Consider the following 23,358-nt stretch of genomic DNA (forward strand, 5'->3'; position numbering starts at 1 on the left):
AAAAATTCACTTGACTCACTTTATTGTGGTGGTGTGGAAACAAATCCAAAGTATCCTGTAATAAGGTGCCTTCTCTCTTTCTGTAAGGGTCAATACAAATTTTGAAAAAAGAAAAAAATAAGAAGGAGCCTAAATTTCTCAGGGTAGTTGTAAAACTACTTCTTGTCCTAAAGAGATAAGGAGTTTAATTTTCATTTAGATGTGTATATTAATTCCATTTTTATGTATATTAATATATTATACATTACATACAATATATAATATAATAATATATGACACTAATGTATATTAATGACAGATACATTTAAGTTAAGAATAAAAAAAATCAAAACCAAGAGGGACATTATATAAGGGAAAAGGGTGAATCCCTCAAGAAGACATAGCAATATATCCCAGTGTATCCTAAATATGTATATCCCAAACAACAGAGATGCAAAATACGCTAGAGATTATGGGAAAGATTGTAGAGGGAAGAAATGCTGGAGAGAGTTAGGAGATCTTTTTTTTTAATGTTTTTTTTTTTTTTTATTTTTTAGAGAGAAAGAGAGAGAAGGAGAGAGAGCACGAGCAGGGGAAGGGCAGAGAAAGAGGGGGACAGAGGATCCAAAGCAGGCTCAAAGCTGTCAGCACAGAGCCTCATCCTGGGCTCAAACTCACAAACTGTGAGAACATAACCTGAGCTGAAGTCCCAATTTAGCTACCCAGGCACTCCTAGAGTTAGGAGATTCAAATTTATTCACTCAATAGCTATGTGACCTTGAACAATTCACTTAATCTCCTCATACCTGTTTCTCTATTTTCCATAAAATGTGGAGTTAAATCCACTCTAAAATTTTAGATCTCTCAGCGATTAGGTAATTTCATATGTTCTGGAATTTTCAGAACAAGCACAAACATTTATAATGGTAATTTTTAAATAGATATTTTTATGTTTCTAAAGAACATTTGAAATGGTTTATACAGAGATTATTATATAGACAAAATGGAGGTTAAGAAGCTGTAGTCAACAAATTTTAAAACAAATCATGTAAATGTCTTACTTGAAGATAGCATACCACTTTTCAAACGTCCTTAGAACAACTAAATTGCACCCCTAAGCCTAATGCCCAAATTCACAAATCAAAGTATAAATGATTTAAAAAATAGAAACCATAATTGAGAGAATTCAGCAGAACATATTTTCACTCTAAGCCAACATTATTCTGACCTTGAATCATGAGTTGTATCTTAAGAAATCCAATCAAATCACAATAGTCAGTGAAAATAATACTATATTTACTATATACAGTAACATAAATATGCAGAGTATATAATGTAATAGTATTAGAAAATATTACCCTTTAAAAACCTTGGAAATGATCTCCTTCAACTCCTTTTTTTTTAAGATTATTCATCTGAGAGAGAGAGAGAGAACACAAGTAGGGGAGGGGGAGAGAGGAGAGAGAGAATCCCAAGCAGATCCTGCACTGCCAGCACAGAGCTCAATGTGGGGCTAGGACCTCAATGAGGGACTCAGACCCACAAACTGCAAGATTGTGACCTGAGCTGAGGTTGGGGGCTTAACTGACTGACCCACCCAGGCACCCCCTCTTTCTTTATGCCAGTTAGGAAATTAATAATGGAGAATTTGAGGTATATACCGAGTAGTAGAAGCACTGGATGAGGGACTCCAGGTCACTTGGTATTCACTTATGTCAATATGGAGGCTGTTACAACTACAACAAAATCATAATGTAGATTGGACATTAATTTACAGAAAAAACATTAATAGATGGTCTCAATTTCACATATGCAAAGTAAACAAAAGAAGCTAGTGTTTAAAGACTAAAACTTTAATAAGCTACCTGTTGAAGTGAAAGGTAAGCAACTAGTAAGCATTTTCAGAGCAATTATCTAAGAAACTGCCTCATGTTTCAACTTGCTAAAAAAACAGTTATTATTTTCGTCAATAAACAGGTGAGAAAACAAAGCAGAGAAAAATTAATGAATGTTTTCAAGTCACTATAGTACGTATATAGATTTTCAAGGGGTATTAGAATAGATGCACTTTTTTTTTTTTACAAGAGTATGGTTTCATTAAATCTGAAAAAGTACACTGTAGGCTACTGACAGGTGCCCAATGAGAAAGCTGTCAACAAACATTTTTTTTTTTTGAATGCTTTAACTCTGCAAGGTACTGTACCAAACACAATGATATGTCACAAAAGAAATAGAAGGCATGACCCCTGACCTTGTAGAAATTAAAAACAAAGACTGGTGTATGCCAATGATTTTTAAATGTATGATAATCTGTCATCATAGGTGAGCAAGGAAACATGATTATTTCCTTCACCCAATCAAGAAGTAAATATATTCCTAAGTATTCTCAGCAGTAAGTTAAATGTTTCCTCTTACTTGCATTATATTTGTGTAACCATGGTTTAGTAGTCTCTCTTGGAAGGTAAATAAATGTTAAATGAAGAAACTCTTAAATTCAAATGACATGGTTGATTAAGATGCTAGGAGTTAAAATCCCAGGGTTTGGGGTCTCACCTGGGGCCAAATGCCATTTCTACCACTCTAACCATGTGGCCTCAGGGCCCTAGCATGACTTTCTGGATCTCAATTCTCAGAGTCCTCATTTGCTAATAAAAGGATAATAAAAAGCTAACCTCAGAGCATAATTTTAGAAACTAAATTATAATACACTCAAGTGCTTGGCATACTTCCTAATACATAATAGTTACTTAATAAATTCTAGCTATTATTAACATTAATATTAATAGAACTATAATTAATTCTAAAATGTGTTAGATTATATGAAAAAACACTTATATTTGGGTGCTGTTTCCACTGTATTATTAGAATATGGCAATAAAATGGCATTTAAAAATAACTAAAATGTGCACAAAGGTTGCCCCTATTTTCTCTCAACTATTTCTTAATACACTACAACCAGTTTTTGAGAATAAATAGACAACCTTTTAGGGCACTTGATTTACCTGCCTAGATAAAAGATAGACATATATGTATTTATTTCACATCTAGTAGAAGACTACATCATCATGACACTCAATGAAGAAAAACCTTATAGTTTGTGGCAATTGATAGCTTTTAAAGGCACTTTAAATTCCATGAGAGGGTTCACTTCCATCATACCAATCTTTTAACCTATTTATAAAGGTGCCAGGGAATTTGTCCTTTTACTGAAAGACAAAATTTACTTTTGTCTAGAAGATACAGTTCCCTGAAGGCTGTCACTCAAACAACCATTTTACATTATGGAATACCATATCTAATACATAAATTAATGTAAAATCAAAATGTACTAGAGTTCCTCATTTACTAGAGTCCCTCCATTACTTATCTTGAAAAATGGTACTTCTTTTTATCAATTTTATGTCAAAATAGCTGTAAAAATAGATTTCCATATAGCGCAAGGGAATTAATTAATTCTGTTGTGTTGTGTTTTTAGCACTCAAAATTACTTAGCTGTTTCTAGACTTATAGTAACATCTGTGCAGGTGTTAAAGCATCCTCTCACTGGGAATGTCTCTTGGCCTTCTTCTCTAGCGATTCAGATCTTACTCTTCTGGATAGCAGTACTCTACAATGACAAAGAAAGATGAGCCAGCTTCAGACTGGCTTGAAGCTCTGCTCTACCATTTATTAGCTGAATATTCTGGGGAAAATTACTGAATCTCTCTGTTTCACTTTTCCTTGAAATTAGGATTATTGTGAGGATTTGGAAATATGATATATGTAAAACACTTAATAAAGTGCCTAGTACTTGCAATGTACTCGATAAACACAAGCTATTATTTTATTATTATGATCACTCTTCAAGATACAGCTCAGATGCCATCTTTTCCATGAAACTTTTATTGACCTGCTGTAGTGGGACAGACATTCTTCTCTGACTTTGCTTCTAACACAACTCTGCTGGTTCTCCAATTTGGCAAGTTCCTTAGCATTGCAACTCCATTTCCTAGCCTAGAGATAGTAACAGCTAACTGTGCTCATATGTGCGATGTGTGCTCTCTCTGAGAGGCTAAAGTGGAACATTTGCTCTTTTCTTAGATGTAATTTCAACTTTTTGAAGAATTGTTTTTAATTTTATTTTTTGATAGAAAGAGGAAGGAGAGTGAGAAAGTGAGAGAGAGTGGGGGGAGAGGTGAACAGGGAGAGAGAAGGGGGGGAAGAGAGAGAGAGAGAGAGAGAGAGAGAGAGAGAGAGAGATGAGGCTCAGTCTCCCGACCCTGAGATCACAGCCTGAGCCAAAATCAAGAGTTGGACACTCAACCAACTGAGCTACCCAGGTGCCCCTCAACTTCTTGAGGATTTTTAACTCAATGGATCCCAAACTTTATAACTTATTATGTTTCCCAGATAGGACAGAGAAGTAGCTTTTATTGTATAATTCATGCACCATTAGAATGCTCTGTGAATCTGCAGAAACTGTGAGCAAAACATCATGTATATTACAAATATGCATGAGCATTTTTCTGAGAAAATGTTTCCGATTTTTTGTTGGATCTGCAAAGGGGTCCATCACCCAACATGGAAAGATATGGAGCAATGATTTAGAGACAGATTTGTGACCTGACTTCAGTATCTGAATAGGACTTCCTGACATTAATTTTATGAGCTATCCTCATTCTTTGCTTCATTTTTAAAATTTCTTAACGTTCATATTCTCCTTCAAAAGTAAGATGGGTTTTGCCTTACCAATGGCCAAAACAGAATAGGTTTACGTTAGTCCCTTTCTTCTCAATATACCTGATTGTTATTATATACACATTGTAAAGTTTTAATTTTTAACATTACCTCCTTTTATTTAACAAATATGAATTTGGTGCCTCCTTTATTCCAGATAGGGTTCTAGGACGTGGGGACTTAAAATTAACAAGACAGAAGTTTCCTGCTGCCCTCATATATTTGTTTACTAATGCAAAAGACAGACACTAAACAAAGAATTAGATTAAATAATAGGTTAATGATATAATTTTAGATAGTTCCATGAAGAAAATGAAGATAATGGAATAAGAATGATGGTGGCAGGGTACATTCCATAGAGCAGCTTTGTAAAGTTTCACTGAGAAAGTGATGTTTGGGCACGGTCCTAAAATGATATAAAGTAACCAGCCATGAGAATAGGAAAAGAACAGTGCAGACAGAAAAAACAGAGAGCACCAAAGAACAAAGTTGACATACTTGAGAAACTGAAACAATTCATTAAAATGACAATAACAAAGTAAAAATATTAATTGTTTTAGGCTGATTAAAGTTACATTTTATTTTCATTGTAGAAAATTTAGAAGATATATAAAGGAATAAAAATAGAATAAACAGTTCACAAAAAGCCTTTTAAAAGTTTGGTAGGGCACCTGGATGGCTCATTTGGTTAAGCATCTGACTGTTGATTTCAGCTCAGGTCATGATTTTATGGTCATGAGATCTAGCATGGCATCTGGCTCTGTGCTGAGCATGGGGCCTGCTTCAGATTATCTCTCTCCCTTTCTCTCTGCCCCTCCCCTGCTCATGCTCTCTCTCTCTCTCTCTCTCTTTCTCTCTCTCTCAAAATAAATAAATAAATAAGTACTATATTAAAAAATTTAAAAAGTCTTGATATTTTGGTATATTTCCTCCCAGAATTTTTAGATACACATATAGAAAATGGAAAGATATAAAATATCCAGCTCTGTACAATTTTTGTTCTGCCTTTTTAATTTATGTTTTTTAGTTAATTTATTGTGAGGAACATCTTTCTAGGTCACTAAATTATTCATAAGCATAATTGTGAATGACTGCATATTATTGCATCATACAAAAAGTATCTTTTATGTAATCAATCCTTATGTTGGACTTTTAGGTTGCTTTTTAATTTTTGTTTTTGTTCTGGAATAAATTTGGCAATCAACACACTGGTGGAAATATTTTTGTCATTATCTTTATATAGTTTTTTGGATTAGAAGTCTGGAAGTAGAATTCATTTTGATCTTACATGTTAAAATAGCATAGAACCTATCTTAGACTTATTTGACTTAATGCACACTTAATATAAAACAAAACCTTTAGAGCACCTTTTCGACATACCATTTTTTCTATATCAGGCATACGGTATTACATTTATATGTCCCCCGGTCATTTAAAAGTATTCCTCAAGATAGAACACCATTCTAGCCTGCAGGAGAGCGGTCTTTAATAATTCCAAAACTGAGATAACATTTTGGCAATGATGGATATATTAAAATTTGTACTTACAACTTTACTTTGAGCTACCTTGATCTCCACTGTGTTTTGGCAACTCTCTAATCCACTTGATTATTTATTGTCTCTCTACCTTATCCTAGAGCTATTTTTGCCCAGTGGAAGAGCAACATCAATAAACTACAAGACTTTATTAGGTTTATTCAACAAATGTTGATCTCTCCTGTTGGGCTTAATTTGTTGGTGTGTTATCATGATTCTTTTAATACATCATTTAGTGACCTTTCCTTCTTAATATTGTAGAGCCTGTGTAACATTAATCCTTTTATGTACTTGCATTTGAAGATGAATTATTGGTGTGCAATTACCATTCGTGATAATTATAGTGTTGTTGACTAATACATGAAAAGAGACATAGAGCTAAGCAACAAGGCAATACACTAAAAGCTACAGGGTAACAAGTTGTGTACCCTTGTCTTCCATTGACTCGGAAGACCAACTTGAACAGGCAACTTAACCTCTTTCCTAATAAATACATCCTTTTGATGATGCATCTGTGCTATCTGTCAAGTGCAAACGATATCCTGTATTGATTCTTTTCTTCAATGATAGAGTGTGTGTCTAATCAAGCTCATTTTAAAGTACTTCACAAATACAAAGGCTAGAAAAATATTGAATAAAGCTGCTATGTTCACTGAAGTAAAAATGCTTCCTGAAAAAATATATTTCTAATTAAGGGTTATAAGAAAAGAGAAAAATATTTGTCTTCCATTGTAACAGAGGAACCACTCTTATGACTCTTACCTTATTTTTCCCAAAAGTGAAAATCGAGAACAAAGGTCTCTACTAACATAAATGTAAGATATCTAAAATTAAATTAGATACTACCTATTTGTACATAAATATATTAAAATACCATTACAGAAAACTGTTGGCCTAAACATTATTGAAGACACACACACACACCTAATACCATTAGAATTTGCAACTCTTTCTTTAATATTCTGCCCAACTTAGGCTTCTTATGTATGCTTCATTAAAAATATCTTCTAGGAATTTTTTCCCAGTCTGTTGAGATTAATAGTTGTTTCACCAGAGAGCTTTTTCAGAGAGGTTTAGAAATAAATCTGAATTCCACAGCCTAACAGAAGCTGTGAACTACAACATGGAACATCTTTGACAGTCATTGGGGTATTACTTTTCCCCTTCTCATCTGTATGTTCACTGACTTGCCAACCATAGCAAAGCTTCTACGATGTGTCTAAGTCATATCCAAGAGGAATTACTTTTTTCTTCTGAAGCCTGGAAGCTTAAGCATGCATGTTTTTGACTTTTCAAAAAATGTATTGAATATTTCATAAGTTAAGAAATTTAAGTTTTAAGGTCAAAATTCACAGGAGATTTGGTCCCATATCACCTTTATTTGTCTTCTGGGTAGATGTGTATGGGTTTTGTTTTTATTTTATTATTTAAAATTTTTTACCTTTTCTGGAATTAATCTGTATGCATGCAATGTAGAACATGCCCTAATGAGAAAAGGCTTTGTTCAGGTGCTGTAAAGGGTGTAAAGGGTGCTGCTTACCTGATCCTCCTTGTGTTGGTACCAGAATCCTGACTGAATCTGCTAGTTAGAATATACACAATTTATCTTTTGTAAAATCAACAGAGGTTCCTAAACTTGAGATTTAATCAGGATAAAATAAGAATTAGCTGAGATTAACTTAAACCAAAATATATGATTGTGGTAGGATATATACATTCAGCCTCTTCCAATTGGAAGCCTAATATTTTTGTTTCTCTACATGGTACTTAAAGAAGGGTGTAAGGATCTTTTCCTTTACATCCTAGAAAGGTTTGGAGATTAATTTCTCCCACCCCTACAAGAGAAGGAGTAATAATTTTGCTTGGCAATACTTTGGAATTTGGATTTATGAGCCATATGAAGTCTACTGAGGAAACAAGAAAAGAATTTTGACAGAGGAGGAAGAGATAGAGGGAGGGAGAGAGATGGACAGGGGAGAGGGGGGAGGGAGAGAAACAGACACAGGGAAAGACAGAATGAGAGAGAAGCTTACTGAAGGAAACAGAAAAAAGCCTTTCCTCAGATTACAAGGAGATTAGTAGATGTAGCTGGGGATATAAATTGGTCCTGAAAGTCTAAGAGGAATGGTTCAAGAAGGGAAAGAATAACAAGTGAAACTAAAAAAGAATGCTGAAAGGGATATTACCTAAAGGTCCAGAGCCAAATGGTAGCTCAGTGAATATGTAGCAATGACCAGCCCTGATTAGAACAAGATTCTCCCTTTCCTAATTCAAAGCCTTGGCCAGTTAACTCTTCCATCTGCACCAGTAACTAATATCTCACAAAATGAACATCCAGCAAGAACAGTGACTGCCTTTTCTACAAATTTTAGCAGGAAGTCAGCAATTATTGTCTCCCGTGGGCACCCAATTTTTAAGAAGCTGTAAGAGCAAAAATGAGCAGTAGGCTTCCACACTTACACCATAGAAGGGATGGACTTGACCTGAAGAAACTTCAGACTCCATAAGCTCAGAGAGTAGATGGTGATAACACTAACAAATGATTGTTATTTGTCTTGAAGAGTGAATGTATGTAGGGGTGCCTAGGTGGCACAGTAGGTTAAGCATCTGACTCTTGATCTCTGCTCAGGTCATGATCTCACAGTTCGTGAGTCTGAGCCCCACATTGGGCTCTGTGCTGATGGCATGGAGCCTGCTTGAGATTCTGTCTCTCCTTTTCTCTGCCCCTCTGCTGCTTTTTTTTTCTTCTCTCTCTCTCTCTCTCTCTCTCTCTCTCTCTCTCTCTCACACACACACACTCTCTCTCTCTCTCAAAATAAATAAATCAATTTGAAAAAGAGTGAACGTGTGTACAATCATATATACAATGACCACATCCACTATTCAGAATGTATCAAATAGTAACTTTTTTTTTAAAGTTTACTTACTTATTTTGAGAGAGAGAGAAGAAGAAGTTGGGGAGAGGGAGAGAGGGGGGCAGGGAGAGAGAGAATCCCAAGCAGGTTCTACACTGTCAGCACAGAGCCTGATGTGGGGCTCGAACTCAAAAACCATGAGATCATGACTTAAGTCAAGGTTGACGCTTAACCAACTGAACCACCAGGCACCCCTCAAATGGTAATTTTTAAGTTTTTTTCATTTGGGAACATAGTAATTTCTAAAATGGGAATTATACTTGGTCACAATAGCAAGCATAATAAGGAGAGTCCTCTCTATTAGGTAAAAAGAAAGACTAATGGAATTAAAAACTATCTGAATTAGAAGGGATTTTAAAGTCTTCTAGGCAAAGACAAATTCCATTTCACTCTTTTGTTTTGTTTTGTTTTGTCCCCCAGCCATGCTTAAATCCTACCAGGAATATTGACATCACCAGTTACTAACAAAGGTCATGGCATTTCCAACATACCTACAGTAATATTTCAATCATTACTTCTTGGATGTAAATGTAACAGGACTTGTGTCTGCAACATAGGAAACTTCCATCCACAAAATCTCACTATAGTAGTATCTGAAAGAAAAATCTGGGCACATAGTCCTTTCTGTGTTCTTAATAATATTCATTTAGGTTTCAAATGCTTTAAATCAGACTAAAGAGTTGTCTTTTATTCCCTACCAGGTGAAAAACACATCTAGAAAAAAATAATAACCTGCCTTAAGATTAGATGACAGCATGTTACTCAAGCAAAGAACCATGCAATTGCCCAGAGATGGTAATTATAGACTGCAATACAGACAATTAGTATTTGCTAAGCAATGGGAAATTTCATATGTTAAGCTGTCATAACAGTAGGTTTTATTATTAGGAGATACTGTAGTTTAATGGGCAAACTTTGGACTGGTGTTAAAAGGTCATAAATTAATTTTTTTAATTGACAACCATCTTGCTTGTGATTACAGACAAGGTATCTAATTACTTTGCTCCATCATCTGTTGAAATACAAATACTCATATTTTTAAAGGACAGTTTAAATTATATGTACAATAAACCCATTTATGCTAAGATACCAAGCAAAAATTAGAAAACAAAATATCCATCTGCATATCACTTTGGTAGGACCTTACTTTTAGGGTTATTCAGTCTTTCTGGGCTTTTTTTTTCTTTTCCTTAAAATGGAAGCAACAATAGTACTTCACCTCCTTGAGATGTTATGAAGAATAACTCACATAAGATAATGCTTATAAATCACTGAGGAATGTACTTGTTATCTAAAAATGCTTGGTGAATATTACTTCTGTGACTGGTATTTACTATTTAAAATGCCCTACAATGGACGAAACTTTTTCTAATGTTTAGGATAACTGTCAAGGTAAACCATGGGTTCTGAGAGCACTTGTTGGGAGGAGCACTGGGTATTAGGTGTAAGTGATGAAACACTAAATTCTATTCCTGAAAACAATACTGCACTATATGTTAACTAACTAGGATTTAAATAAATAAAAAAGTAAAGGGAAAACAAGAAAAAATAGGCCATGAAATTATCCTCAAAATAAAGGTATAAGGATGCAAATGACTCATTAGAATATATGAAGTTTGTATTTACATAAGAGTATTTTACAATTGATTGTGAGAAGCAAGGCTTTTCTCTAAAGTCTCATTTGTTCTCTGTGGTCTCTTAACAGATCTTCCAAATAGTAGCACTAGTTTGAAATTCCCTGAAAACTAGAAATAATGTAGGCTCATGGAAAAAATTAAAAGGGTGCAATTACCTGTCTATTCTGATGAGAGGTACTAACTGAATACAAAGGCATCTACACATAAAAAATATTACATTTCAATAAGAAAACAACCTTAAAACATATTATTTTAAAGTTTACTTATTTATTTTGAGGGGTGGAGGGAGAGAGAAGGTGGGGAGGGGCAGAGACAGAGGAGAGAGAGAATCCCAAGGAGGCTCTTCACTGTTAGCACAGAGCCCGAGGTGGGGGTCAAACTCATGAACCATGAGATTATGGCCTGAGCTGAAATCAATAGTTGATGCTTAACCGATTGAGCCATCCAGGTGCTCCCTAAACCACATTTTTAAAAACATACTATAGAGTCATAAAGGCAAATGGGATTTGAAAAGACACAGAGCACGAGCTTTTATTTCAGGCTTGAAACATTTCTGTAATATTATTGATAGCTAGTCACTCAGGCCATGTTTATATAGCATCAGTGACTGGAAACATCACTTTCCAAATCATCTCTAGCTAAAGTTGGGCAAAAGAGGAGCCATGGCCATAGAAGAAGCACAGGTTTTTGGAGCGGGATACACTGGGTTTATATTCTGGTTCAGCCATGTATGATGAGTGTCCTCAATAAAAACAGTGGTACTAAGTCTCAAGACTACTCATATGTAACATGTAGGGGATGGTCTCTACCTCTGGTAGCTTTCTGAGTTAACTTGTCTAGGCCAGTTATTGAATTAAACACTAAGCCAGGTGTTGCTGTGAAGGTATTTTGTAGATGTGGCTAACAGCCATGAAGATTTCTTGGGGAAAAAGAAGCTCTGTCTCAGGAGCGCCTATGTTGCTCAGTTGGTTAAAACTCTGACTTTGGCTCAGGGCATGAACTCACAGTTTGGGAGTTTGAGCCCCATATTGGGCTCTCTGCTCTCAGCACAGAGCCCACTTGGGAAAATATGTCCCCCTCTCTCTGTCCCTTCCCTGCGCATGCATGTTCTGCTTCTCAAAAATAAATAAAAACACTTCAAAAAAGAAGCTGTGCCTCAAGACTAGCGTCAACTCCTGCTGAGTTTCTGGTCTACCCTGCCCTGCAGGTTTTGAACTGGTCTGACCCCATTACTTATGTCTCTCTTTTGTGTACTTTCAAAGGATGGATGGATGGATGGATGGATGGATAGATAGATGTTTAAAATTTTTCTATGCAATGATAAATTTCATCTCATTTTTTTCCCATCAGGAATAATGACACCACAAGTTTCTAAGAAAGCTCACAGCATTTCATTGTGTTCACAACAATATTTGAATTGTTACTATCATTACCATGTACTATATATGAATATATTATTTAATGCATTTAATATAAAATTAGAGATATACAAACTTATACAATGTATAAATAGGATATATAATAATATCCTATTGGCTTTGTTTCTCTGGAGAACACTGACTGACAGACTACCTCATAGGAATCCATCTTCTGGAAATAAAAAGGGCACTCAATAAATCTGACTCCTCATGGCCCCTTTCCAAACATTCTCTGAAAATGGTTTTCCTGTAGTCTCTTCTGCTAGTCAAAGTTCTACCAGAGTAAGTGTTGTGAATAACCCTAGACTGGATATGGTATTGGTACTATAAATAATATCACTAGGACAATTGACAAATTCAATATGGGCTATAGCTTGAAGTATTGCCCTTAATAAATACACTGTATTTATAAAAGAGAATATTCTTGTTTTTAGGAAATATGCACTCAAGTAATTAAAGGGTACAGAAGCATGACATATACAACCTACTCTCAAATGGTTCTAGAAAAAGATGAATATATGGAGATTTATAAAGCAAATGTGGCAAAACCATAACAATTGTTGATTCTCAGTAAAGAAAACATGTAAACGCCCTGCACTGTTCTTTCAAGTTTTCTGTGTGTTTAAGATTATTTTAAAATAAAAAGTATAAAAAAGAGGCAAGTGGAAAAGGTAAGTAAAATGGTACAAATGGACCCAAAACAAAGCCTTGGTCTTGTTAGCACCTTTCTCAGAGCACCTGACCTAGTTTGTGTTCTCTGGCAGTACTCTTTGCTTAAGCTTTAAGGCGTTAGACCATCAGACTTATTGATAATCTTGTGCCTTACAAACTGACTGATCCCATGGTCACATTCAAAGTGGGAAAGGGGTTTGGCATCTGACATAATCTGACTGAAGCTTGAAGATGGAAAACCACAGTCATTCTTCCATCACTGGCTTATATTTCCATGTTTGGCTGACTTACTCGTAGTTTTAAAACTTAATGTAGTTTAATAACATTTAAACACAGTCTGTTTTTTCTTCAACTTGCTCAGGATTTATGTATCATTTCAAAATCCCTCCTAAGTTAAAGCTTGCTAAAGCTGCTTCTTGGGTAAAATGAGGCACCAAGACAGTCCAACAGGCCCCATTTGACAAAACACCCCAAGAGCACCATTTACTTTGGGGCACTGTAAGGAATTTGTCAGTACATTACTTGAATAGTAAAATGTTTCACAGAGAATGAACTTTACTCAGATGATTACTACCAAAAAGTTATAACTTCCGGATGAAACTTGCCACCATTTTCTCTGATGCAACTAATTGTGACCCACCTAATGGAAATAAAAAGCCATGCAGATCCTGCTGTTTTCAGAGCGAATGAGCCTCAAAATTCCCAGATTGCTCTCAGAACTCAGCTTCCTAGAAAATGTACATTTGGTTAGATACCCTATCATTTCAAGTCCAAAGAACATAAAAGTGTTTCTCTTTTCTCTTCTCCACCTCAGAGTTCTTGTTGCGTGTACATCTCATGGGTTCTCTCTTCCATTTTCTTGACATCTGGATGTCTGTGGCCTCTTGATCCACAGGCAATTGAACCAGAAAATCAAAACTCAAACCAGGTTCAGCTCCTTGCTCTCTGCCTCTTCAGAGATCACAAGGACTTAGGTAGAATGTCTGTAACTGCCTGTGAACCTTCCCCTGACTCAGTCATTCCTGTCCCTTGTGCCCTGAGTAAGCCCTGACCATTATTAATGCCCACCTCAAAGTAGCACATATATCATCATCCTGCACCACAGGACAGCCATAAACATCTTAAAATAATGTACTAACTGTGCTCCTTTGCACATCTATCTTGGGCAAACCTATCACCAGAGTACAGAAAAAAATGTTAAAGAATTGTGTTACTCATGTCTTCAGAGTACAGAGAGGAACTGAAGAATGGGTTCTTTCAGATTTCAAGATGGTGGGAAATGTCCTGTTGATGTAGAGTGGGTGAGACTTCATAACTGCACCTTTTCTGCTATAGCAAAGTTACAGATTGTCTCAGTTTGTATTTCAGAGTTAAGATGGTTCATATGTCTCTGTCCTTTTTGTTTTTGTTGTTCTTGATGAAGCATTTAACTCCATTAGTGTAACAGCCATTTTCTCCTTTCAAATCTTCTTCTTGTTTCACTTGATCAATCCTATACATGACTGACTAATTGATCTTCCCTCATTTTATTCTTTAGCTTAAAAACTAATAAAACTCCCAAATCTTTACATCAAGAATGAATTTCAGACTCTCTTATCCAGGCTTTAAAGTTCTTTGGAATTTGCTACAACCCCCCTTTTCAATAACTTTCCTCCAATAACTTTCTTTCACGCTGGCTCTCCACATCACTCCAGATAAACTGGGTCATGTATTGTCCTCTAAATACACCTTGTTCTCCTCCACCTGTGGGCCCCTGTGGGCAATCTCCAGCCTACAGTGCCATCTTAACCCTGATCTGACAAGATTCCACCAATCCTTTAGGTCTGGTTTCAATGTTTCCTCTTTTATGAGTCCTTAATGATTATCTCAGACACAAACTCCTCCTATTCTGTATTTCTGAAGCAGTTCTCAATGGCTAAATAACCCGTACTTCCACTGTGAACTCCAGAAGGTCTCAGTTTCCTTCCAGGATATGGAGTCTAGCGCAGTGTCTAAGAGCAGAGGCTCTAAACCCAGATAACACAAGCTCAATTCTTGCCTCCTCCATTTCCTGGCTTATGATCTAAGCAAATTACTTACTAATCTTCCCTAGCCTCACTTTTCTCATTTATAAAATGGGTATTTATTTATTTATTTATTTTTTTTTTTTTTTAAATTTTTTTTTTCAACGTTTTTTATTTATTTTTGGGACAGAGAGAGACAGAGCATGAACGGGGGAGGGGCAGAGAGAGAGGGAGACACAGAATCGGAAACAGGCTCCAGGCTCCGAGCCATCAGCCCAGAGCCTGATGCGGGGCTTGAACTCACGGACCGCGAGATCGTGACCTGGCTGAAGTCGGACGCTTAACCGACTGCGCCACCCAGGCGCCCCTAAAATGGGTATTTAAAGAGGTTCTCCTTTTACACAAGGATTAAATGTGTTAATATATAAAAAACACTTAGACTAATGCCTTACAACACAGTATCTACTATGTGAGTATCTGCCAATATTGGTGTTATTTCTGCACATCCCTACACACATACAAATGCAATAGTGCTTTGCATATAAGGATTCTAAAAATATAGGTCAACAAATATCAGACTAATCCAGGCAGCTTATGGAGATGTGCTCTTGATTTTCTACAGTCACTCATCTCATGCACTGACAAAATTGGGGGAACTGATTTTTAAGAGGAAGATGTTTGGTTAAACACTTCTTTGGCTAAAACTAAATAAAATTTTAAACTAAATTATAAAACAAAATCTGTGAAGTTATTGGAGATAAAGAATGAACAATCTTATAAGTTAGATACTCAAAGTCCTTCAGGAAAGCTTGGTGACATAACTCTAGAACAGAGTTGGCATGACACAGCTAAGAAGATAAAATATCACCTTCCAGGTTTTCAGGTTCTCACATTTGTTGAGCTGAGTGATTTCATAAGAAAGTCAATGTGTGGGAAACCAGGGGTCCTAGATTTTATTTCTGACTTGTCAGAGAGTCCATTTTGAGTATAAGAAGATTCTCCACGTGGCCTAAAATAAAACCGTGGTGATATTTTTTCCAAGGAATTTTTTTCTGATTTATAAAATGATGTATATCTAACTGACAAAAGGCTATAAAGTTAAATCACATTATTACATTTTAAATCAACTGCCTTTCCCAAACGAATTAAAAGCACATCAGATCAGGACTACATAACCACTGAACATGGTTTTCCACCTGAGGCAAGACATGTCAATACCTGGAAAATCACTTATCCCTGATTACTACATTCTCTAGTTATGCATCATCTACATGGAGGGATCATTTTGAATCCAAGGTTTAGTGTACAAGTCCTGAGTGATTTTCTCCATTTATCTTTCTCATCTCAGTTATTCCCTTCCTCATCCACAGCCCCAAGTCATGAGCACACACAAGTACTGGCATTTCCCAGAATGCACCCTGTTCTTCCCAGCCCCTCTATGTCTGCACATGTAGCACCTCTTTTCCCCTCCCGGCATGGCAAACTTCCATACATCCTTTAAATTATAGTCCCTATGTCACCATTTGCTCCTTTCTAGATTTGTCTGAGCATGGTTAAACATCTCCATCTCTTGTGTTTCTGTAGTGCCATAATCACACCTCCATTGTTTTGCTATTACAATCACTTATTCATGTATCTACTACATGATTGAACCGTGAAGGCCCAGAGGACTGTGATGTGGATCAATTCATTTGTTGGTCTATTGTATCCAGTATGAAGTAGGTCCTCAAAAAATACTATTTCAACGAGTGCATGGATGAATTTCTATCTCTTTCTTAATGGAGCATTCAGCTTTCTGTCCATGTAAATCTCCTACAGATTCAACATATCTTACTTTTATATAAACCAAATCTGTTTTAATTTTCATTTAAAATGTCATGTTTGTCACCGACATCCATTTATACTTTTCAGAACACTTTCTTCATTCATTCCAAATTCTCCCCCAAATTACTTAGGGGTTTTAAGGACGAAGTGACTGCTCTCATGCCTAATACAGGATCTCACATTTGACAGCAAAGTAAGTATTCTGAATTTCAGAACCAGGATTTTTATCAATAACTCCTCCCCCATGCCCATCCTTTAATCACAAAGTATTTGCATATGTACACAGTCCACTGTGCTGGCGTATTGTCTTTTCCCCAGTTTCATTAGTATAGCCATTCACTGAACCATTCACCAATCCATCCATCCATGCAGGTGACGATTCCTGTTAAGCACTTATTGCCTATCAGGCACTGAGCTCAGGCCTGGAGATCCAGTGATTAAAAAGACTTGCCCTCACAGAGCACCCAGTCCACGGAGCAAGCCAAATAACAACCACCACCACAAGAGATAACACGCATTCAGTTCTAGACAACAGTGCAAAGTACAAAGGATGGAATGCAGGAAAGCACGGATTCTCTGATACTTTGTAAAGACAGATTTGAAATACCTCAAATGCCATACCTGTAAGGATCCGAGGATACCCTGGTGTCCCCCCAGTTCATCCTCTCCACTGACTTTAGCAAAGGAACAGGAACCACGTCCTAACCTCTCCACGGAGTCTCTCAGTGGCTCTCAATTACAGTCAGGAAGCACTTTATTTGAAACCCACAGAGCCCTTTCCCCCTCAGCTAGCCTGTGGGGTGATGAAAACATGGGAGCCGAGCCTATCAGTGCTCATATCAAGCAGCTGAAAAAGTTGTAGCCCATGAGTCATGGCTCTTTTCATGTGTTTCCAGATCTGTGGGAGGAGAGGCCTTTGGCTGGCAGCACTGGCAATCTAGCACCTATGATCATCACTGGGTGGGGGGCAGGGGAGAGAAAGATGCTAGAGCCACCAGGAGAGCTACATAACCCTCCCACCTCCCTAAAGTGTGCATATCCCCACTGCCACCACCAGACCATGCCTCAAAATAGTGTGAGAGCCAAAACCCACATTTTCAAAAAAAGGGACAAATAAATTAAGCTTCTCCCACCCACCTCCCTTATGTGCAGCTAAGGAAAATCAAATGAAATAAACAAGCAAATTAGCAGCTGGTAGGTGAGCTTCAGATCATGCATATGTTTTGAAGGCTCTGCCAAAGGGCTCTTCCTGAATTGGATTTGTTCTGTTGGGAAGATAATAATTAGTGATCATACTACTAATATTAAGGCCTAACATCTATTGAAAGCTTACTGTATACCAGACACCAAGCTTACAATTTACATGCATATTCTATTTAACTGTTAGAAACTTCATGAGCTATGACTGTAATCCAGACTTTACAGATGAGGAATTTAAGGCTCAGAAGGTGCTAACCCATTTGCCACGGTTCAAACAGGTAGCAGGTCCCTGAGTGGATCCCATGCCCATTAATGTCTGAAACCTGATGCTATTACACAATATACTTTCTTAAACAGGAAGGAAAATATTCAAGTAAGATCATTAAAGCATTGGCATTGTTCCCTATCATCAGTTATTAAGCAACCTATAAATTCATGTGATTTACATTTCAGCAGCAAAGTCCTCTTGCCCCCTTGCTCTGTATTGGTAAGAAACAGTAAAAAGAAAATACTTAGGACTTGAGTTGATCACAGGGGGAAAAATAATTTTTCTACATTGTTCCTAGTTTGTTTAGGGAATGTTTCACCCAAATTACTACCTTTATAGACACATATTTACAAATGCCTTTTATCTAGTAAGGAATTGGCTTTATATTATTATTTAGCATAATTTAGAAAGAATTTTCATATTTAGAAAGGAATAAATATTTTTAGTGTCTGTCATCTGCAGTCTAAAAGGTTCCCAATAAAGAAAAACATAGCTCCTGGGGCACCTGGGTGGCTCACTTGGTTAGGCACTCACTTCAGCTCAGGTCATGATCTCATGGTTCATGGGTTCGAGTCCTGCATTGGGCTCTGTGCTGACAGCTCAGAGCCTGGATCCTGCTTTGGATTTTGTGTCTTTGTCTCTCTCTGCCCCTCCCCCACTTGTGCTCGTCTCTCAAAATTAAATGTTAAAATTTTTTTTAAAAAAGTAAAACATAGCTCTTTAAATAAGAAATGAGAAATCTGGTATTTTCATTTAACAGTTATTAGTTAGGGCACCTGGGTGGCTCAGTCAGTTGAGCATCTGACTCTTGATTTCGGCTCAGGTTGTGATCTCCCAGGTTGTGAAATCAAACCTCACAGTGGGCTCTGCACTGACAGTAAAGAGCCTCTCTCTGCCCCTCTCCTGCTCTCACTCTCAAAATAATAAATAAACATTAAAAACAAGTTATTACTCTTCCTCAGAGATCACACAGAACTTGTAAATAGCGTATCTGTAGAATATTGAAGATGCCTGGATAGAAGGAGATTTAAATAGCTTTAACCATTTTTTTAATTTAAACTGGAAACCTCCCAGAAACCAGCCCTCTAAAAAGATCACAGAGTTTTCAGGTGGGGTAAGAAACAGACCTAGAAAAAGCCCTCCCATGGAACTCTGAATGCTGAAGAAGAAAGCAAAACATGGCTGTATCCATTCTGATGCCTTCAGTATCTGGGGCAGTTGGAGAGAAGAGAGGGGTCTCCAACGAAGCCCCTGAAGGCTTTTTACTCAGGGAGCTCTTCAACTGTCCTCCCCCTATAAAATCCCAACCTGGCTTCAACTTGGAGAGTTACCTGGTCTTTAGGTGCTTCTGATGCACATCAGCTTATTAAAGACTTTAACCTCTTTGGGGGGTCACTTGAATTAGTTTCTTTTGACATCATTAATTATATGCCTCTCTGCATTAGAATGTAAGCTTCTTATTAGTCCTTATCACTAGGATCCATCTTTCTGGTTCTCCACCATCACTAGAACTTAGAATAATGCCTCTCTCATGGTAGGCACTCAACAAATATTTGTGGGCTGACTTTTATTTTAAAAGGGAAATAACTCCTTCCTAACAACTTATACAATTGGTTCTTGCAGATCATGTGAGCTACCACTTGTACTCTGGCTCCTTGGAAAAGAATGTTTATTCCAAACGCCCTAGTTATCTTGCTCTTGAATGCAGCCCCAGTAAATGAAGCTTCTTATAATTCTATTTACACTGATTTTATGGACTTAACTATCAGTTAATCCTGTCAGAGGAAAAAGCATAGTGGTCCTTTTGTATAGACAAATGAAACAGGGCTAAAATTAACCACACTTGAATAAGGAAGCCACAAAAACTATACAGAATCTTCCATTCAGGGAAAATGGTCACTTAATATTTTTTGCTAACCAAGTCCTTAATAGTGAGCACTATTTGAAAAGCTCTCAAATACCCTGGAGCCCAGGAAAGTCAGGAAAGGACTGCACAAAAAATTCCAAGCTACCAATCAGAGGAAGGAGGCCATTAGATTGAATTGTCATATTATGTCCATTTTGCTTTGTTCCTTACTATTTCATTTAATTAACTCCTTCTGCATAAAAGGAGGTTAGGATTGTGGAAGAATTGTTACTATGACTTTGGGTAAGCAAGGGTCCCATTGGTACAAAAAGGGAGGAAACGCTTTAATCCCTTAGTAGGAGCTACAGCTAAATGAATGGTTCCTGGCATTGATATTTAGAAAGTAAGCCTGACAGAATCTCTGTGATCTTCTGACATGACAACGTTTACACTTTTATGGACCAACAGGAGGACAGAACTAATTTCTTTAGCAAATGCTCCAGGCACAGTTATTATCTCCCTACCTGGAGAGCAATGGACAAAAGGAACTCGATCTTCCTCCAAATGCTAAGTCCCATTTGATGGCAAACAGACTGAGCAGGGGCCAGACTTGAGCTATAGAGAATAGTTAAGAGGCCATTGTATCAATCCAGGAGCAGAGAGGATGGGGAAAATTGGACATATTTGAGAGCTAAAGTGGATTTAGAATTAATATTTACTGTAGATGATGGTATATATGAACATATTCTTTAGAATTCATGTTATTGCATTACATCAGTGACCAAAGCATAAAAACATTAGTTCTAGCACTATTTGTCAAAATTATGTTTCTAAGACACTAATTTATTTTCAGCCATTCTCTCCTCTGTTCCACCACTGCCCCTTATGCAAACCTCTATTGTATTATTCTAAGTTCCATTTGTAAGAGTACAGTCACAAGAGTAACTAAGGTCTTTTTATGAGGATTTTCTTTTTTTCCAGAAATTTGAAAATGCATGACTAATGTTTGGGTTACAGTGACATCCAGATATATTTGATAGCACATTTTAGTTTTTCACTGAGTCCATAAATAACTTGGAAAACTTCCTCCATTATAAATTAGAAGAAAACCACATGCATAATGCTAACTGAACTGCGCATATTGCAGATTTTTCTTCATTTGTCTCTTAAAATTGGATTTATCTCCCAATTATTTCAAACTTCCAAGACAAATTCACATACAATTTTATTAAAATGCAGTTTCTTTGTGGGCTACTTTTGCTAGGTCAAACACATTCACTCAGTTAAGATGAAGTGCGATGAAACAAGTTTTACATGAAGCAGTAGGAATGGTAGCAGAGTAGCTTGCTCCCTCAAAGATGGCACCCTCTTGCAACACCCAACATGGTATGTTATTTCTATCTTCCAACCAACTTTAAGATGTTGCATTTACCACTGTCATCTTTCCTCAACAGTAGCTCATGCCCTTAGTGGTGCTCAAGTATATTCACAGCAGTTTTACCAGGGTCTTGGGAATGAATTAAGTTTGTTGCTCATAGGCATTTAGAGTAGATAGAAGGTTTATCCTCCTTCAGCTGTAGAGAAAGCTTTTACCGATTTCCTGTCATTGTGGGCATCTTCATTTCTGGACCCAAGTCATGTCTATTTTCAGTTCAGAATGCTGGTCTTGTCTCCTCTGAAGTCCATTTTCTAGATAGAGCAAGTCAAGACTACTCATTCCCCACCCATGTCAGTCCTCTGTGACTTCAGTCTCTTCTGTCTTCAACACTTCTTATGCTTGCCTCATCCTCCTTTATAAAACCTATTTCCTTTCTCCCGTATGATCTCCTTTAATTCTTAAACTCTGCCCCTAAGTTATTGAGGGCACAAGAAATACCACACACATGATCTCTTCTAGCATTAACATGTCAAGGCAAACCACTCAAGTCAGATTCATCACAAGGCACTAAAATTAAAAAAAAAAACAAAAAACAAGGCCTGTAACTTTAAAAAATGTCAGGTTAAGTGAATATCAAAAAATGTGAGGTGAAGTGAAAAGAAGGGATTTTAAGAAGTGAGAGACCCACCATTCATGTTTTTCCTATCTGTGTATAGTATGGAATCACTATTATCCAAAGACAAAGAACAGAGTGGGAAAAATTCAATGCTGACTTGATGCTATGGAGATCAGGGTGTGGAGCAGAGTACAGTTAGAAGAGGGTGGCAATGGTATATGAACTACACATATCTGCTCTTGATTCCTGGCTCCTGGCTCAACTGTTAATGTGTCACATTGGGCAAATTATTTAAACTTTGTAAGCTTTAATTTTGATTTACATAAAACAAACATAATAGTACTTCCTCACAGAGTTTTTGAAAATGAAAGATAAGTGAAGTGCTCACTGCATGGCTCGAGTCAGAGGGATTTTACTATCAAAAATTCTGAAATCTTCGTATCAGGAACCTGCTATTTTTGGATTTTAATGTGATGCAGCTCTAGGCTTCTTTAATTTTGGCACTTATTTCCATTTTTTTAAGTGTATTTATTTATTTTGAGAGTGAGACAGAGAGAGAGCAAGCAGGGGAGGGGCAGATAGAGAGGGAGAGAGAATCCCAAACAGGCTCTATGCTGTGAGCATGGAGCCTGACACGGGGCTCAACCTCACAAACTGTGAGATCATGACCTGAGCTGAAACTGAGAGTTGGGATTAACCGACTGAGCCATGCAGATGACCCCGTGATATCCATTTCTAATGTAGTTGTCTACCATCCTTTTAATGCACCCACAGCTATAGTCACAGTGCTATGTTCACGGTTTCCCATACAGACCACAAATACTTCTTTGTCTTCGCTCATCTTCATTTTCAGTACCACCTCTCCCCACTATCTTCCTCTCTCCTTATACATCTAGATCCTGCCTCATGAAGCTTTCCCAGATTGCACCGTGGCTCAGTCAACTCACCTTTCTCAAAATATCTATTCGGTATGTAACATGCCATTTGCCCATGTCCTCTCTTGGGTCTTGCCCTAGGTATTTTGAGATATCACTGAAGGGAATCAACATGGACTCAAAAATATGAATAGTCACTACTACCCTTTCCTTCTTCGTCGGTAACACTGATATTTCAGTTAGGTGCTGCTACCTTCACTGAGCACTGATGTCTCTGCGTGACACCGGGGATACTTCCAGACCCTACCTGTTTGAGTACTATTAATTAGCTGAGTAGCCAGCTCCTTGTTTGGGTAGTCAGTGATTAGCCAGTGATTAGTGTTTGAGCAGCCAGTGGAACCCTCCGGTTCCTCAAATGGACACTATTCCTTAGGCAAAGTGGGAGACAATGCCTCCGTTCCATTTGCTATCATCT

General features: G+C 37.1%; 1 protein-coding gene across 19 annotated transcripts in view; it reads right to left on the reverse strand.

The window, feature by feature from the left end:
- Positions 1-23,358, reverse strand: part of LINGO2 (leucine rich repeat and Ig domain containing 2) — a 441,629-nt gene that overhangs the window by 282,348 nt on the left and 135,923 nt on the right. Inside the window, exon 8 of one of the 19 annotated variants that reach the window (XR_006196003.1) lies at positions 3,479-3,586. The exons of the other annotated variants lie outside the window; for them this stretch is intronic. The gene's annotated coding sequence lies outside the window, so the exon portion shown is untranslated. Of the gene's footprint in view, positions 1-3,478; positions 3,587-23,358 lie in introns of those variants that run through there. 19 annotated transcript variants of the gene reach the window in all.

The sequence above is a fragment of the Panthera leo genome, chromosome D4 (assembly GCF_018350215.1).
Source record: "Panthera leo isolate Ple1 chromosome D4, P.leo_Ple1_pat1.1, whole genome shotgun sequence".
NCBI lineage: Eukaryota > Metazoa > Chordata > Mammalia > Carnivora > Felidae > Panthera > Panthera leo.